At 43.7% G+C, this 19,972-nt stretch overlaps 1 protein-coding gene and 2 long non-coding RNA genes across 4 annotated transcripts in view; 2 read left to right on the forward strand and 1 right to left on the reverse strand.

Moving 5' to 3' along the window:
* LOC135574213 (uncharacterized) overlaps positions 1–7,496 on the forward strand; it is a 50,937-nt gene extending 43,441 nt beyond the window's left edge. For both annotated transcript variants that reach the window (XR_010465226.1, XR_010465227.1), the window contains exon 6: positions 6,846–7,496. This is a non-coding gene — a long non-coding RNA (uncharacterized LOC135574213). The remainder of the gene's footprint in view (positions 1–6,845) is intronic.
* Positions 1–19,972, forward strand: part of LOC115126308 (myelin-oligodendrocyte glycoprotein-like) — a 264,366-nt gene that overhangs the window by 65,390 nt on the left and 179,004 nt on the right. The window lies entirely within an intron of this gene.
* Positions 7,098–18,406, reverse strand: LOC135574222 (uncharacterized). The gene is made up of 2 exons (XR_010465246.1): positions 17,788–18,406; positions 7,098–8,880 (listed from the first exon to the last, which is right to left on the reverse strand). It is a non-coding gene; the product is annotated as an uncharacterized LOC135574222 (long non-coding RNA).

Genomic DNA, 19,972 nt, shown 5'->3' on the forward strand with positions numbered 1-19,972 from the left:
TATAACATGATGCTCTGGTGGCTGACATTTAAACAGTATAACATGATGCTCTGGTCTGGTGGCTGACATTTAAACAGTATAACATGATGCTCTGGTCTGGTGGCTGACATTTAAACAGTATAACATGATGCTCTGGTCTGGTGGCTGACATTTAAACAGTATAACATGATGCTCTGGTCTGGTGGCTGACATTTAAACAGTATAACATGATGCTCTGGTGGTGATATGATAACATTTAAACAGTATAACATGATGCTCTGGTCTGGTGGCTGACATTTAAACAGTATAACATGATGCTCTGGTCTGGTGGCTGACATTTAAACAGTATAACATGATGCTCTGGTCTGGTGGCTGACATTTAAACAGTATAACATGATGCTCTGGTCTGGTGGCTGACATTTAAACAGTATAACATGATGCTCTGGTCTGGTGGCTGACATTTAAACAGTAAACAGTAACATGATGCTCTGGTCTGGTGGCTGACATTTAAACAGTATAACATGATGCTCTGGTCTGACATTTAAACAGTGATGCTGACATTTAAACAGTATAACATGATGCTCTGGTCTGGTGGCTGACATTTAAACAGTATAACATGATGCTCTGGTCTGGTGGCTGACATTTAAACAGTGATGCTGACATTTAAACAGTATAACATGATGCTCTGGTCTGGTGGCTGACATTTAAACAGTATAACATGATGCTCTGGTCTGGTGGCTGACATTTAAACAGTATAACATGATGCTCTGGTCTGGTGGCTGACATTTAAACAGTATAACATGATGCTCTGGTCTGGTGGCTGACATTTAAACAGTATAACATGATGCTCTGGTCTGGTGGCTGACATTTAAACAGTATAACATGATGCTCTGGTCTGGTGGCTGACATTTAAACAGTATAACATGATGCTCTGGTCTGGTGGCTGACATTTAAACAGTATAACATGATGCTCTGGTGGCTGACATTTAAACAGTATAACATGATGCTCTGGTCTGGTGGCTGACATTTAAACAGTATAACATGATGCTCTGGTCTGGTGGCTGACATTTAAACAGTATAACATGATGCTCTGGTCTGGTGGCTGACATTTAAACAGTATAACATGATGCTCTGGCATGTTGCTGACATTTAAACAGTATAACATGATGCTCTGGTCTGGTTGCTGACATTTAAACAGTATAACATGATGCTCTGGTCAGTGATGTCTGGTCTGGTGGCTGACATTTAAACAGTATAACATGATGCTCTGGTCTGGTGGCTGACATTTAAACAGTATAACATGATGCTCTGGTCTGGTGGCTGACATTTAAACAGTATAACATGATGCTCTGGTCTGGTGGCTGACATTTAAACAGTATAACATGATGCTCTGGTCTGGTGGCTGACATTTAAACAGTATAACATGATGCTCTGGTCTGGTGGCTGACATTTAAACAGTATAACATGATGCTCTGGTCTGGTGGCTGACATTTAAACAGTATAACATGATGCTCTGGTGGCTGACATTTAAACAGTATAACATGATGCTCTGGTCTGGTGGCTGACATTTAAACAGTATAACATGATGCTCTGGTCTGGTGGCTGACATTTAAACAGTATAACATGATGCTCTGGTCTGGTGGCTGACATTTAAACAGTATAACATGATGCTCTGGTCTGGTGGCTGACATTTAAACAGTATAACATGATGCTCTGGTCTGGTGGCTGACATTTAAACAGTATAACATGATGCTCTGGTCTGGTGGCTGACATTTAAACAGTATAACATGATGCTCTGGTGGTTGATATTTAAACAGTATAACATGATGCTCTGGTCTGGTGGCTGACATTTAAACAGTATAACATGATGCTCTGGTCTGGTGGCTGACATTTAAACAGTATAACATGATGCTCTGGTCTGCTCTGTGGCTGACATTTAAACAGTATGAACAAACAGTGATGCTCTGGTCTGGTGGCTGACATTTAAACAGTATAACATGATGCTCTGGTCTGGTGGCTGACATTTAAACAGTATAACATGATGCTCTGGTCTGGTGGCTGACATTTAAACAGTATAACATGATGCTCTGGTCTGGTGGCTGACATTTAAACAGTATAACATGATGCTCTGGTCTGGTGGCTGACATTTAAACAGTATAACATGATGCTCTGGTCTGGTGGCTGACATTTAAACAGTATAACATGATGCTCTGGTCTGGTGGCTGACATTTAAACAGTATAACATGATGCTCTGGTCTGGTGGCTGACATTTAAACAGTATAACATGATGCTCTGGTCTGGTGGCTGACATTTAAACAGTATAACATGATGCTCTGGTGGCTGACATTTAAACAGTATAACATGATGCTCTGGTCTGGTGCTGACATTTAAACTGACATTTAAACAGTATAACATGATGCTCTGGTCTGGTGGCTGACATTTAAACAGTATAACATGATGCTCTGGTCTGGTGGCTGACATTTAAACAGTATAACATGATGCTCTGGTCTGGTGGCTGACATTTAAACAGTATAACATGATGCTCTGGTCTGGTGGCTGACATTTAAACAGTATAACATGATGCTCTGGTCTGGTGGCTGACATTTAAACAGTATAACATGATGCTCTGGTCTGGTGGCTGACATTTAAACAGTATAACATGATGCTCTGGTCTGGTGGCTGACATTTAAACAGTATAACATGATGCTCTGGTCTTTAAACAGGCATGATGACATGTTAAACAGTATAACATGATGCTCTGGTCTGGTGGCTGACATTTAAACAGTATAACATGATGCTCTGGTCTGGTGGCTGACATTTAAACAGTATAACATGATGCTCTGGTCTGGTGGCTGACATTTAAACAGTATAACATGATGCTCTGGTCTGGTGGCTGACATTTAAAACAGTATAACATGATGCTCTGGTCTGGTGGCTGACATTTAAACAGTATAACATGATGCTCTGGTCTGGTGGCTGACATTTAAACAGTATAACATGATGCTCTGGTCTGGTGGCTGACATTTAAACAGTATAACATGATGCTCTGGTTTAAACAGTATAACATGATGCTCTGGTCTGGTGGCTGACATTTAAACAGTATAACATGATGCTCTGGTCTGGTGGCTGACATTTAAACAGTATAACATGATGCTCTGGTCTGGTGGCTGACATTTAAACAGTATAACATGATGCTCTGGTCTGGTGGCTGACATTTAAACAGTATAACATGATGCTCTGGTCTGGTGGCTGACATTTAAACAGTATAACATGATGCTCTGGTCTGATGGCTGACATTTAAACAGTATAACATGATGCTCTGGTCTGGTGGCTGACATTTAAACAGTATAACATGATGCTCTGGTGGCTGACATTTAAACAGTATAACATGATGCTCTGGTCTGGTGGCTGACATTTAAACAGTATAACATGATGCTCTGGTCTGGTGGCTGACATTTAAACAGTATAACATGATGCTCTGGTGGCTGACATTTAAACAGTGGCTGGTCTGACATTTAAAGTATAACATGATATGAATTTAAACATGATGCTCTGGTCTGGTGGCTGACATTTAAACAGTATAACATGATGCTCTGGTCTGGTGGCTGACATTTAAACAGTATAACATGATGCTCTGGTCTGGTGGCTGACATTTAAACAGTATAACATGATGCTCTGGTCTGGTGGCTGACATTTAAACAGTATAACATGATGCTCTGGTCTGGTGGCTGACATTTAAACAGTATAACATGATGCTCTGGTCTGGTGGCTGACATTTAAACAGTATAACATGATGCTCTGGTGGCTGGTGGCTGACATTTAAACAGTATAACATGATGCTCTGGTCTGGTGGCTGACATTTAAACAGTATAACATGATGCTCTGGTCTGGTGGCTGACATTTAAACAGTATAACATGATGCTCTGGTCTGGTGGCTGACATTTAAACAGTATAACATGATGCTCTGGTCTGACATTTAAACAGTGATGCTGACATTTAAACAGTATAACATGATGCTCTGGTCTGGTGGACATTTAAACAGTATAACATGATTAAATTTAAACAGTATAACATGATGCTCTGGTCTGGTGGCTGACATTTAAACAGTATAACATGATGCTCTGGTCTGGTGGCTGACATTTAAACAGTATAACATGATGCTCTGGTCTGGTGGCTGACATTTAAACAGTATAACATGATGCTCTGGTCTGGTGGCTGACATTTAAACAGTATAACATGATGCTCTGGTGGCTGACATTTAAACAGTATAACATGATGCTCTGGTCTGGTGGCTGACATTTAAACAGTATAACATGATGCTCTGGTCTGGTGGCTGACATTTAAACAGTATAACATGATGCTCTGGTGGTGGACATTTAAACAGTATAACATGATGCTCTGGTGACATTTAAACAGTATAACATGATGCTCTGGTCTGGTGGCTGACATTTAAACAGTATAACATGATGCTCTGGTCTGGTGGCTGACATTTAAACAGTATAACATGATGCTCTGGTCTGGTGGCTGACATTTAAACAGTATAACATGATGCTCTGGTCTGGTGGCTGACATTTAAACAGTATAACATGATGCTCTGGTCTGGTGGCTGACATTTAAACAGTATAACATGATGCTGGTGGCTGACATTTAAACAGTCTGATGCTGGTCTGGTGGCTGACATTTAAACAGTATAACATGATGCTCTGGTCTGGTGGCTGACATTTAAACAGTATAACATGATGCTGGTCTGGTGGCTGACATTTAAACAGTATAACATGATGCTCTGGTCTGGTGGCTGACATTTAAACAGTATAACATGATGCTCTGGTCTGGTGGCTGACATTTAAACAGTATAACATGATGCTCTGGTCTGGTGGCTGACATTTAAACAGTATAACATGATGCTCTGGTCTGGTGGCTGACATTTAAACAGTATAACATGATGCTCTGGTCTGGTGGCTGACATTTAAACAGTATAACATGATGCTCTGGTCTGGTGGCTGACATTTAAACAGTATAACATGATGCTCTGGTCTGGTGGCTGACATTTAAACAGTATAACATGATGCTCTGGTCTGGCTGACATTTAAACAGTATAACATGATGCTCTGGTCTGGTGGCTGACATTTAAACAGTATAACATGATGCTCTGGTCTGGATGGCTGACATTTAAACAGTATAACATGATGCTCTGGTCTGGTGGCTGACATTTAAACAGTATAACATGATGCTCTGGTCTGGTGGTGGCTGACATTTAAACAGTATAACATGATGCTCTGGTCTGGTGGCTGACATTTAAACAGTATAACATGATGCTCTGGTCTGGTGGCTGACATTTAAACAGTAAACAGTATAAACATGATGCTCTGGTCTGGTGGCTGACATTTAAACAGTATAACATGATGCTCTGGTCTGGTGGCTGACATTTAAACAGTATAACATGATGCTCTGGTCTGGTGGCTGACATTTAAACAGTATAACATGATGCTCTGGTCTGGTGGCTGACATTTAAACAGTATAACATGATGCTCTGGTCTGGTGGCTGACATTTAAACAGTATAACATGATGCTCTGGTCTGGTGGCTGACATTTAAACAGTATAACATGATGCTCTGGTCTGGTGGCTGACATTTAAACAGTATAACATGATGCTCTGGTCTGGTGGCTGACATTTAAACAGTATAACATGATGCTCTGGTCTGGCTGATTTAAACAGCTAACATGATGCTCTGGTGGCTGACATTTAAACAGTATAACATGATGCTCTGGTCTGGTGGCTGACATTTAAACAGTATAACATGATGCTCTGGTCTGACATTTAAACAGTGGCTGACATTTAAACAGTATAACATGATGCTCTGGTCTGGTGGCTGACATTTAAACAGTATAACATGATGCTCTGGTCTGGTAGCTGACATTTAAACAGTATAACATGATGCTCTGGTCTGGTGGCTGACATTTAAACAGTATAACATGATGCTCTGGTCTGGTGGCTGACATTTAAACAGTATAACATGATGCTCTGGTCTGGTGGCTGACATTTAAACAGTATAACATGATGCTCTGGTCTGGTGGATGACATTTAAACAGTATAACATGATGCTCTGGTCTGGTGGCTGACATTTAAACAGTATAACATGATGCTCTGGTCTGGTGGCTGACATTTAAACAGTATAACATGATGCTCTGGTCTGGTGGCTGACATTTAAACAGTATAACATGATGCTCTGGTCTGGTGGCTGACATTTAAACAGTATAACATGATGCTCTGGTGGCTGACATTTAAACAGTATAACATGATGCTCAAAATACCCAAAGCCACCATGCCAAATGACCTTACAACTGAAAGAATCAGTAGAAATAGAGGCGGTCTCCACCCCACACATAGATGAATCAGAGCAGTAGATCTGTGTCTGTTTGAGGTTATATGTTTGTGAACAACATCACCCATTGTTAAACACCTCTGTTCCTCTGTCACACATTTCACATATATTTTTAGGACATTTAGCTCTTGTCAAGATCAACAGTAGTGAGTTGATACATTATTGTACTTTGTCCTGTACTGGTCCCCCGTGGGAATCGAACCTACAACCCTGCATTGCAAGGGCCATTCTCTACCAACTGAGCCACACTGGAATCAGACGAACACACAAACACACACAGACAGATTGGGGTGTATAAATGTATCTAACTACACATTAAACACTGAGACCTGTTGGGGTGTATACATGTATCTAACTACACATTAAACACTGAGACCTGTTGGGGTCTATAACTGTTCCTGTGGTGTTGGAGGTCTTCACTGTAGTAGACAGGATCAGCTCCTCTGTCCCTCACTCATCTCTCTCTCCTCTCTCTTTACCTAGTGACCCTGTTCATCAGAACGTCATGGTGGATGGAAAAATATGCTCTCTTCATCTGCGGTGAATAACCACAACCCTGTCAGTCCATCTCTTTACTTCTCCTTTCTCTTCTCTTCTCTCTCCCTCCTCCCCTTTTCACACCAACGGACTTATCTTTAGACGCTGCGGCCGCCATCAACAGCATCAGCAACAGAGAGGTGTGAAGTTTCCACAACAGAGCTCATTTTTCATGCACTTCTCTTTAGACGCTGCAGCCTTGTTCTCAAGTTAGTTTATCATGAGAACATACAGACACCACGGACTGGAACCATCAACAAGAGTTAGTTTATCATGAGAACATACAGACACCACTGACTGGAACTATCAACAACAAGAGTTAGTTTATCATGAGAACATACAGACACCACTGACTGGAACCAGCTGACAATATCAGTTGTAAAGGTTCATTACTACTAACAGAAGGAAAGTTGTAGTGTTTTGTCCATGATGATTGTTGGAAAGGCTTCAATGTGTTATATTATTATATTATATTCTAATTGTTAATGTAAAATTCTAAATTGCATTTTACTATAATGTCATTGTGTGTGTTTATCTTGAGCATCACCAGTTTATGGTGCCAACTTGCCAAATAAAACTTCCATGATCTGTCCACTAGATGGCAGTGTTCCATGTATCCTGATTTGTCCACTAGATGGCAGTGTTCCATGTGTTGTATCTTGATCTGTCCACTAGATGGCAGTGTTCCATGTGTTGTATCTTGATCTGTCCACTAGATGGCAGTGTTCTATGTGTTGTATCCTGATCTGTCCAGTAGAAGTTGTCCCTAACCACAGATCTAGGATCAGATTCCTCTACCTACAATTCTGATGTCATGCTATCAAATAAACTAAAATTGTATTCATCACATGCTTAATACAACAGGTGTAGACCTTAACATCTCTGTCTGTCTGGTAGAGTGGTTATGGTGGTTGCTCCCCAAACCAGAGAGGTCAAATCCCAGAGAAACAGTTAATGGAGCAACTTCTTGTTGTCTTTGTGGGTCTGACAGAGCAAACCAGAGGTATATAGGGGGAAAGGGGCTAGTTCCCATCAAATAGCAAGAATGAAGTGACACCTTGTTTCAAATGTCATTTCAATAGAGGTGTGATAACATACTATGGTGTGGAGTAACAACACAACCATACTCTGCAAAAGCCAACTTTTACCCGGGGCCATTCTTTGTAGACCATTCAAAGGTGTTCCTAGTCTTGGTCCCCCTGAAGAAAGCCACATGTTAAGATAGTTTAAAAATAGTTGTTGTAGTAGTAGTTATGGTGGTGAATTCCCAAAGGAGAGGTTGTGAGTTAAATTCCTTTCATGCCAACTTGCTTTTGTTGCCTTGACAGAACAATGTTGAGTTGGGGTTCCGGAAGGACGTTAGTTTTTTTTATTTAAGAAATAGTCATGGGAACACTCAGACATAATTTACAAACAAAGCATGTGTTTAGTGAGACCGCTAGATCAGAGGCAGTAGGGATGACCAGGGATGTTCTCTGTTTAGTGAGTCCGCTAGATCAGAGGCAGTAGGGATGACCAGGGATGTTCTCTGTTTAGTGAGTCCGCTAGATCAGAGGCAGTAGGGATGACCAGGGATGTTCTCTGTTTAGTGAGTCCTCCAGATCAGAGGCAGTAGGGATGACCAGGGATGTTCTCTGTTTAGTGAGTCCTCCAGATCAGAGGCAGTAGGGATGACCAGGGATGTTCTCTGTTTAGTGAGTCCTCCAGATCAGAGGCAGTAGGGATGACCAGGGATGTTCTCTGTTTAGTGAGTCCTCCAGATCAGAGGCAGTAGGGATGACCAGGGAAGTTCTCTGTTTAGTGAGTCCTCCAGATCAGAGGCAGTAGGGATGACCAGGGATGTTCTCTGTTTAGTGAGTCCTCCAGATCAGAGGCAGTAGGGATGACCAGGGATGTTCTCTTGATAAGTGTGTGATATGGACCATTTTCCTGTCCGGCTTAGCATTCGAAATGAAACAAGTACTTTTGGGTGCCAGGGAAACTGTATGGAGTAAAACATATATTATTTTCTTTAGAAATGTAGTGAAGTAAAGTTAAAAGTTATAGAGAAACAGAGTAAAAGTACAGATACAAACAGATATAAACAGAATGTAGTGGAGTTTTAAATACATTTCTGTTAAGTAATTTACACCACTGGACTTGAAAGGAACACCTCAATTACCTCGACTAACCGGTGCCCCCACACATTGACTCTGTACCGTAATACCCTGTATATCGCCTCCACATTGACTCTGTACCGTAATACCCTGTATATAGCCTCCACATTGACTCTGTACCGGTACCCCCCTGTATATAGCCTCCACATTGACTCTGTACAGGTACCCCCTGTATAAAGCCTCCACAATGACTCTGTACCGTAATACCCGGTATATAGTCTCCACATTGACTCTGTACCGTAATACCCTGTATAAAGCCTCCACATTGACTCTGTACCGTAATACCCTGTATATAGCCTCCACATTGACTCTGTACCGTAATACCCTGTTTAAAGTCTCCACATTGACTCTATACTGTAATAACCTGTATATAGCCTCCCCATTGACTCTGTACCGGTACCCCCTGTATATAGCCTCCACATTGACTCTGTACCGGTACCCCCTGTATATAGCCTCCACATTGACTCTGTACCGGTACCCCCTGTATATAGCCTCCACATTGACTCTGTACCGGTACCCCCTGTATAAAGCCTCCACAATGACTCTGTACCGGTACCCCCTGTTTAAAGTCTCCACATTGACTCTGTACCGTAATACCCTGTATATAGCCTCCACATTGTCTCTGTACCGGTACCCCCTGTATATAGCCTCCACATTGACTCTGTACCGGTACCCCCTGTATATAGCCTCCACATTGACTCTATACTGTAATAACCTGTATATAGCCTCACATTGACGCTGTACCGGTACCCCCCTGTATATAGCCTCCACATTGACTCTATACCGTAATAACCTGTATATAGCCTCCACATTGACTCTGTACCATAATAACCTGTATATAGCCTCCACATTGACTCTATACCGTAATAACCTGTATATAGTCTCCACATTGACTCTGTACCGGTACCCCCTGTATATAGTCTCCACATTGACTCTGTACCAGTACCCCCTGTATATAGCCTCCACATTGACTCTGTACCAGTACCCTCTGTATATAGCCTCCACATTGACTCTGTACCGGTACCCCCTGTATATAGCCTCCACATTGACTCTGTACCGGTACCCCCTGTATATAGCCTCCACATTGACTCTGTACCGTAATACCCTGTATATAGCCTCCACATTGACTCTGTACCTGTACCCCCTGTATATAGCCTCCACATTGACTCTGTACCGGTACCCCCTGTATATAGTCTCCACATTGACTCTGTACCGGTACCCCCTGTATATAGCCTCCACATTGACTCTGTACCAGTACCCCCTGTATATAGCCTCCACATTGACTCTATACCGGTACCCCCTGTATATAGCCTCCACATTGACTCTGTACCGGTACCCCCTGTATATAGCCTCCACATTGACTCTGTACCGTAATAACATGTATATAGCCTCCACATTGACTCTGTACCAGTACCTCCTGTATATAGCCTCCACATTGACTCTGTACCGTAATACCCTGTATATAGCCTCCACATTGACTCTATACCGGTACCCCCTGTATATAGCCTCCACATTGACTCTGTACCGGTACCCCCTGTATATAGCCTCCACATTGACTCTGTACTGTAATACCCTGTATATAGCCTCCAGATTGACTCTGTACCGTAATAACCTGTATATAGCCTCCACATTGACTCTATACTGTAATAACCTGTATATAGCCTCCCCATTGACTCTGTACCGGTACCCCCTGTATATAGCCTCCACATTGACTCTGTACCGGTACCCCCTGTATATAGCCTCCACATTGACTCTGTACCGGTAGGTACCCCCTGTATATAGCCTCCACATTGACTCTGTACCGGTACCCCCTGTATATAGCCTCCACATTGACTCTGTACCGGTAGGTACCCCCTGTATATAGCCTCCACATTGACTCTGTACCAGTACCTCCTGTATATAGCCTCCACATTGACTCTGTACCGGTAGGTACCCCCTGTATATAGCCTCCACATTGACTCTGTACCGGTACCCCCTGTATATAGTCTCCACATTGACTCTGTACCGGTACCCCCTGTATATAGCCTCCACATTGACTCTGTACCGGTACCCCCTGTATATAGCCTCCACATTGACTCTGTACCGGTACCCCCTGTATATAGCCTCCACATTGACTCTGTACCGGTACCCCCTGTATATAGCCTCCACATTGACTCTGTACCGGTACCCCCTGTTTAAAGTCTCCACATTGACTCTGTACCAGTACCCCCTGTATATAGCCTCCACATTGACTCTGTACCGGTACCCCTGTATATAGCCTCCACATTGACTCTGTACCGTAATACCCTGTATATAGCCTCCACATTGACTCTGTACCGTAATACCCTGTATATAGCCTCCACATTGACTCTATACCGTAATAACCTGTATATAGCCTCCACATTGACTCTATACCGTAATAACCTGTATATAGCCTCCACATTGACTCTATACCGTAATAACCTGTATATAGCCTCCACATTGACTCTATACCGTAATAACCTGTATATAGCCTCCACATTGACTCTGTATATAGTCCCGTTATTGTTATTTTACTGCTGCTCTTTATTTATTTGTTACTTTTTACTTAACACATATTTTTCTAAAAACTAAATTGTTGGTTAAGGGCGTGTAAGTCAGAATTCCACTGTAAGGTTTACATATGTAGTATTATACAATTTGATTTGTAACACATGAAAACATTTTGGGATCCTGGTGTGACATTTTTACTTGCTATATTGTATTTACTTTGCCACCATGGCCTTTTTTGCCTTTACCTCCCTTCTCACCTAATTTGCTCACATTGTATATAGACTTGTTTTTTTTACTGTATTATTGACTGTATGTTTGTTTTACTCCATGTGTAACTCTGTGTCGTTGTATGTGTCGAACTGCTTTGCTTTATCTTGGCCAGGTCGCAATTGTAAATGAGAACTTGTTCTCAACTTGCTTACCTGGTTAAATAAAGGTGAAATAAAATAAATAAATAAAAATTATTGAAGCTGTGCTGACACCTAGTGGACATCAAGAGAAACAACACCATACACACACACTATAACCCAGACCCCTCATCCCAGACAGTACATTGTCCCAGACCCCTCATCCCAGACAGTACATTGTCCCAGACCCCTCATCCCAGACAGTACATTGTCCCAGACCCCTCATCCCAGACAGTACATTGTCCCAGACCCCTCATCCCAGACAGTACATTGTCCCAGACCCCTCATCCCAGACAGTACATTGTCCCAGACCCCTCATCCCAGACAGTACATTGTCCCAGACCCCTCATCCCAGGCCCCTCATCCCAGACAGTACATTGTCCCAGACCCCTCATCCCAGACCCCTCATCCCAGAGAGTATATTGTCCCAGACCCCTCATCCCAGACAGTACATTGTCCCAGACCCCTCATCCCAGACAGTACATTGTCCCAGACAGTACATTGTCCCAGACCCCTCATCCCAGACAGTACATTGTCCCAGACTCCTCATCCCAGACAGTACATTGTCCCAGACCCCTCATCCCAGACAGTACATTGTCCCAGACCCCTCATCCCAGACAGTACATTGTCCCAGACCCCTCATCCCAGACAGTACATTGTCCCAGACCCCTCATCCCAGACAGTGCATTGTCCCAGACCCCTCATCCCAGACAGTACATTGTCCCAGACAGTACATTGTCCCAGACCCCTCATCCCAGACAGTACATTGTCCCAGACTCCTCATCCCAGACAGTACATTGGCCCAGACCCCTCATCCCAGACAGTACATTGTCCCAGACCCCTCATCCCAGACAGTACATTGTCCCAGACCCCTCATCCCAGACAGTACATTGTCCCAGACCCCTCATCCCAGACCCCTCATCCCAGACAGTACATTGTCCCAGACAGTACATTGTCCCAGACTCCTCATCCCAGACAGTACATTGGCCCAGACCCCTCATCCCAGACAGTACATTGTCCCAGACCCCTCATCCCAGACAGTACATTGTCCCAGACCCCTCATCCCAGACAGTACATTGTCCCAGACCCCTCATCCCAGACAGTGCATTGTCCCAGACCCCTCATCCCAGACAGTACATTGTCCCAGACCCCTCATCCCAGACAGTACATTGTCCCAGACTCCTCATCCCAGACAGTACATTGGCCCAGACCCCTCATCCCAGACAGTACATTGTCCCAGACCCCTCATCCCAGACCCCTCATCCCAGACAGTACATTGTCCCAGACCCCTCATCCCAGACAGTACATTGTCCCAGACCCCTCATCCCAGACAGTACATTGTCCCAGACTCCTCATCCCAGACAGTACATTGTCCCAGACCCCTCATCCCAGACAGTACATTGTCCCAGACCCTCATCCCAGACAGTACATTGTCCCAGACCCCTCATCCCAGACAGTACATTGTCCCAGACCCCTCATCCCAGACAGTACATTGTCCCAGACCCCTCATCCCAGACAGTACATTGTCCCAGACCCCTCATCCCAGACAGTACATTGTCCCAGACTCCTCATCCCAGACAGTACATTGGCCCAGACCCCTCATCCCAGACAGTACATTGTCCCAGACCCCTCATCCCAGACAGTACATTGTCCCAGACCCCTCATCCCAGACAGTACATTGTCCCAGACCCCTCATCCCAGACAGTACATTGTCCCAGACTCCTCATCCCAGACAGTACATTGGCCCAGACCCCTCATCCCAGACAGTCCATTGTCCCAGACTCCTCATCCCAGACAGTACATTGGCCCAGACCCCTCATCCCAGACAGTACATTGTCCCAGACCCCTCATCCCAGACAGTACATTGTCCCAGACCCCTCATCCCAGACAGTACATTGTCCCAGACTCCTCATCCCAGACAGTACATTGGCCCAGACCCCTCAACCCAGACACTACATTGGCACAGACCCCTCATCCCAGACAGTACATTGTCCCAGACAGTACATTGGCCCAGACCCCTCATCCCAGACAGTACATTGTCCCAGACCCCTCATCCCAGACAGTGCATTGTCCCAGACCCCTCATCCCAGACAGTGCATTGTCCCAGACCCCTCATCCCAGACAGTGCATTGTCCCAGACCCCTCATCCCAGACAGTACATTGTCCCAGACCCCTCATCCCAGACAGTGCATTGTCCCAGACCCCTCATCCCAGACCCCTCATCCCAGACAGTACATTGTCCCAGACCCCTCATCCCAGACTCCTCATCCCAGACAGTACATTGTCCCAGACCCCTCATCCCAGACCCCTCATCCCAGACAGTACATTGTCCCAGACCCCTCATCCCAGACTCCTCATCCCAGACAGTACATTGTCCCAGACCCCTCATCCCAGACCCCTCATCCCAGACAGTACATTGTCCCAGACCCCTCATCCCAGACAGTACATTGTCCCAGACCCCTCATCCCAGACAGTGCATTGTCCCAGACCCCTCATCCCAGACAGTACATTGTCCCAGACCCCTCATCCCAGACAGTGCATTGTCCCAGACCCCTCAACCCAGACCCCTCATCTCTCGACCGATTATGATTTTTCAACGCCGATACCGTTGAATTATTTATTTATTTATTTGTAATATTGACAATTTCAACAATACTGAATATACATATAATATAATACATCAATAAAATCAATTTCGCCTCAAGTAGATAATGAAACATGTTCAATTTGGTTGAAATAACGCAAAAACAAAGTGTTGGAGAAGAAGGTAAAAGTGCAATATGTGCCTTGTAAGAAAGCTAACGTTTAAGTTCCTTGCTCAGAACATGAGAACATATGAAAGCTGGTGGTTCCTTTTAACATGAGTCTTCAATATTCCCAGGTAAGAAGTTTTAGGTTGTAGTTATTATAGGAATTATAGGACTATTTCCCTCTATACCATTTGTATTTCATTAACCTTTGACTATTGGAAGTTCTTATAGGCACTTTAATATTGCCAGTGTAACAGTATAGCTTCCGTCCCTCTCCTCGCTCCTCCCTGGGCTCAAACCAGCAACACAACGACAACAGCCACCACATCGAAGCAGGGTTACCCATGCAGAGCAAGGGAAACAACCACCCCAAGGCTCAGAGCGAGTGATGTTTGAATCGCTATTAGCGCACGGTAACTAGCCAGCCATTTCACTTCGGTCACACCAGCCTCATCTCGGGAGTTGATAGGGTTTAAGACCTATCTCTATAGACATTGCCCTAATCTATAATGGTACTGATATGAAGATGAAACCTATATCTCTATGGTCATTACCATAATGGTACTGATATAAAGACCTCTCTCTATAGTCAGCACCCTAATCTATAATGGTACTGATATAAAGACTTCTCTCTATAGTCATTACCCTAATCTATTATGGTACTGATATGAAGATGAATCCTCTATCTCTATGGTCATTACCCTAATCTATAATGGTACTGATATAAAGACCTCTCTCTATAGTCAGCACCCTAATCTATAATGGTACTGATATAAAGACTTCTCTCTATAGTCATTACCCTAATCTATTATGGTACTGATATGAAGATGAATCCTCTATCTCTATAGTCATTACCCTAATCTATAATGGTAATGATATGAAGATGAATCCTCTATCTCTATGGTCATTACCATGATCTTAACACTCACTAAATTATACTTAACCATAACATAACCCTTGTTCCCAAATCTAACATTCATTATTTCAAACTGGTGAGTCTACTCTTCCTTAGCTTCAGCCATATTTATGACTATAAAGAGAAGACGTTTTACGATCTGAATTCTTTGTCTCTCTTCAACGCCAATCGTAAAACGCACCAAGGTAAAAATCAGTTTCAGGTTGGATATTCGCGCTTTCAAACCTCAGTAGCTTTCAAACCACTTGAGCCACAGACTCCAAATAAGTGTCATGATGTTGGAAAAATTGCACACAACATTGCACAGGTCTTATTTTTCACGATTTGGACATTCACTTTGCAAAGCTAATAAACGTGGAAATGTGAGCAGCATTTTGTTGAATTAGTACAAAACAACAACAAAAAAGTACAAACTTTTTATTTACATTTTAATTTCAATGTTCAAAACCTACTGACCTCAAACAAGGTGCCCTTAGTGGGCGCCTGATGGAGGCCTCCTTGTGCACCTGGTAACCCGCCCGCTTTTATCCACTCAGAGACTAAGTCCCCAACCTCCACAGCCTGAGTGCTGCCCCAACCCTGAGTCACGCCCGGTGGCATCAGAGGCTTTTCTGTCTTACAGACTGCTAACCTTTAGCGGACTTTAACTGGTTTTTACAACATCAACCCCTGAGTCACGCCCAGTGGCATCAGAGGCCTTTCTGTCTTACAGACTGCTAACCTTTAGCGGACTTTAACTGGTTTTTACAACATCAACCCCTGAGTCACGCCCGGTGGCATCAGAGGCTTTTCTGTCTTACAGACTGCTAACCTTTAGCGGACTTTAACTGGTTTTTACACCATCAACCCCTGAGTCACGCCCAGTGGCATCAGAGGCCTTTCTGTCTTACAGACTGCTAACCTTTAGGACTTTAACTGGTTTTTACACCATCAACCCCTGAGTCACGCCCGGTGGCATCAGAGGCTTTTCTGTCTTACAGAGTGCTAACCTTTAGTACTTTAACTGGTTTTTACAACATCAAGTGCACAATAATTATAGGCTTGAGAACCAAAAATCGTCAACCGGGTGTCGGAACAACAACAGAAAATAATCACCCCTTCCCCCCCCTTTTTTTCTCCCCAATTTCATTTCATCCCATTGGACAAAATCCTAACATGGACAACAGTGGTCCAATTGTGCACCAATGAGCCTCGCGGCCGGCTGCGACAGAGCCTGGGCTCAAACCCAGAATCTCTGGTGGCACAGCTGGCACTGTGATGCAGTGTGCCACCCAGGAGGCCCATAATCACCCCTTTCAATCATTTGCTTGCCCTTGTTGGAAGTCAGTAGGTCACATGACCAAGGAGCTATTGAAATGTCAATTTATGTCAAATTTGTGTAAAATCGTGTGAGATTAAAATGGACAAACTAAAGGGTGTGCAATATAGAAGGGTAGTCAGTAGACAATCTGAACCTTGTTTGAGGTCAGTAGGTCACATTACCAAGGTGTATTGAATTTAGAAATATTGAAAAACATTGAAAATGTGAAATTGTGTAGATGAAAATGGACAAAATAAAGGGTGTGCAATGTGTAGGGCCACTGAGTGGACATTCTGAACCTTGTTTGAAGGCAGTAGGTCACATGACCAGGGAGCTATTGAAATTCAAAAATGTAAATAACTTAAAAGTGTGCGATATGTAAATCGACAAAAAGTGTTTGCATTATGTGTCTATGACATCTGGTAAGCTAGAACCAGTATTGGAATTATTAGGAGTATTGGTTAAATAGCTATTGAAATTAGAAAAAATGTGATTTGTCACTATGTTGACGGTCCCTAACTGCTGTTGGTGGAGGAAGGAAAACTACAGGCGAATATCCGACCTGAATCGTCTTTACTTCGGTGTAAAACGTCTCCTCTTTTTAGTCATAAACATGGCTACACTTCCTTTAGTCTAACAATTTAACACCCTCTACTTTATGACACTTCCTGTAGCCCAACAATTTAACACCTTCTACTTTATGACACTTCCTGTAGTCTAACAATTTAACACCCTCTACTTTATGAGCCACTTTGATATGAAGTTACGATTTCTTTCTTGTTAATATTATGTTCAGATAATAAAATAGCCTACAGGCTAAATAATGAAGGAATAATGTTGTGTCCTACCTGTCGTTATCAATGAAACACTGATGAACAGAATCCCAAAACACCAGACCGCCGAGATCGGAAAGATCTTCATTTCACGAACAAAACAAGTCTGACTCCAAGGTAAAGCTGTTTGTAACTGGTCAATAAAACTATTAGGAGTTTAGAAAAATAAACCAAAACAGTCGAAAGGCTCATTTGTCAACGAACAGAATGTAACACGACGTCTGTTCCAGAAATAACGGAGGAAAAGGGTGGTGGAGTTTCACACTTTACTTTCACTACTTCTAGTTGAATATCATCTCGCGATATCTAGCTCCATCTAGTGTTCTGCTATGGACATTCACTTCATGTCATCTCGCGATATCTATCCCCGTCTTCTGTTCAGATTTTTTTTTTATGTAACCTTTATTTCAACTATGCAAGTCAGTTAAGAACAATTAAGACGACCTACACCGGCCAAACCCGGACGACGTCAATTATAGGCAGCCCTATGGGACTCCCAATCACGGCAGGCTGTGATACCCTGGTTTGATTCCAGGCTGTGTCTGTAGTGACGCCTCAAGCACTGCCTTAGACTGCTGCGCCTCTCGGGACATATTGGAACAATAGTGAATACCCCCTGTATATAGCCTCCACATTGACTCTGTACCGTAATAACCTGTATATAGTCTCCAGATTGACTCTGTACCGGTACCCCCTGTATATAGCCTCCACGTTGACTCTGTATCGGTTCCCCCTGTATATAGTCTCCACATTGACTCTGTATCGGTTCCCCCTGTATATAGTCTCCAGATTGACTCTGTACCGTAATACCCTGTATATAGCCTCCACATTGACTCTGTATCGGTTCCCCCTGTATATAGTCTCCAGATTGACTCTGTACCGGTACCCCCTGTATATAGCCTCCACATTGACTCTGTACCGTAATACCCTGTATATAGCCTCCACATTGACTCTGTACCGGTACCCCCTGTATATAGTCTCCAGATTGACTCTGTACCGGTACCCCCTGTATATAGCCTCCACATTGACTCTGTACCGTAATACCCTGTATATAGCCTCCACATTGACTCTGTACCGGTACTCCCTGTATATAGCCTCCACATTGACTCTGTACCGGTACTCCCTGTATATAGCCTCCACATTGACTCTGTACCGGTAACCCCTGTATATAGCCTCCACATTGACTCTGTACTGGTATCCCCTGTATATAGCCTCCACATTGACTCTGTACCAGTACCCCCTGTATACAGCCTCCACATTGACTTTGTACCGGTACCCCCTGTATATAGCCTCCACATTGACTCTGTACCAGTACCCCCTGTATATAGCCTCCACATTGACTCTGTACCGGTACCCCCTGTATATATCCTCCACATTGACTCTGTACCAGTACCCCCTGTATATAGCCTCTACATTGACTCTGTACTGGTACCCCCTGTATATAGCCTCCACATTGACTTTGTACCGGTACCCCCTGTATATAGCCTCCACATTGACTCTGTACCAGTACCCCCTGTATATAGCCTCCACATTGACTCTGTACCGGTACCCCCTGTATATAGCCTCCACATTGACTCTGTACAGGTACTCCCTGTATATAGCCTCCACATTGACTCTGTACCGGTACCCCCTGTATATAGCCTCCGCATTGACTTTGTACCGGTACCCCCTGTATATAGCCTCCACATTGACTTTGTACCGGTACCCCCTGTATATAGCCTCTACATTGACTCTGTACTGTAATACCCTGTATATAGCCTCCACATTGACTCTGTACCGGTACCCCCTGTATATAGCATCCACATTGACTTTGTACCGGTACCCCCTGTATATAGCCTCCACATTGACTCTGTACCGGTACCCCCTGTATATAGCCTCCACATTGACTCTGTACCGGTACCCCCTGTATATAGCATCCACATTGACTCTGTACCGGTACCCCCTGTATATAGCCTCCACCTTGACTCTGTACCGGTACCCCCTGTATATAGCCTCCACATTGACTCTGTACCGGTACCCCCTGTATATAGCCTCCACCTTGACTCTGTACCAGTACCCCCTGTATATAGCCTCCACATTGACTCTGTACCGGTACCCCCTGTATATAGCCTCCACATTGACTCTGTACCGGTACCCCTGTATATAGCCTCCACATTGACTCTGTACCGGTACCCCTGTATATAGCCTCCACATTGACTCT

Source organism: Oncorhynchus nerka, linkage group LG12, assembly GCF_034236695.1.
Source record: "Oncorhynchus nerka isolate Pitt River linkage group LG12, Oner_Uvic_2.0, whole genome shotgun sequence".
Lineage (NCBI taxonomy): Eukaryota > Metazoa > Chordata > Actinopteri > Salmoniformes > Salmonidae > Oncorhynchus > Oncorhynchus nerka.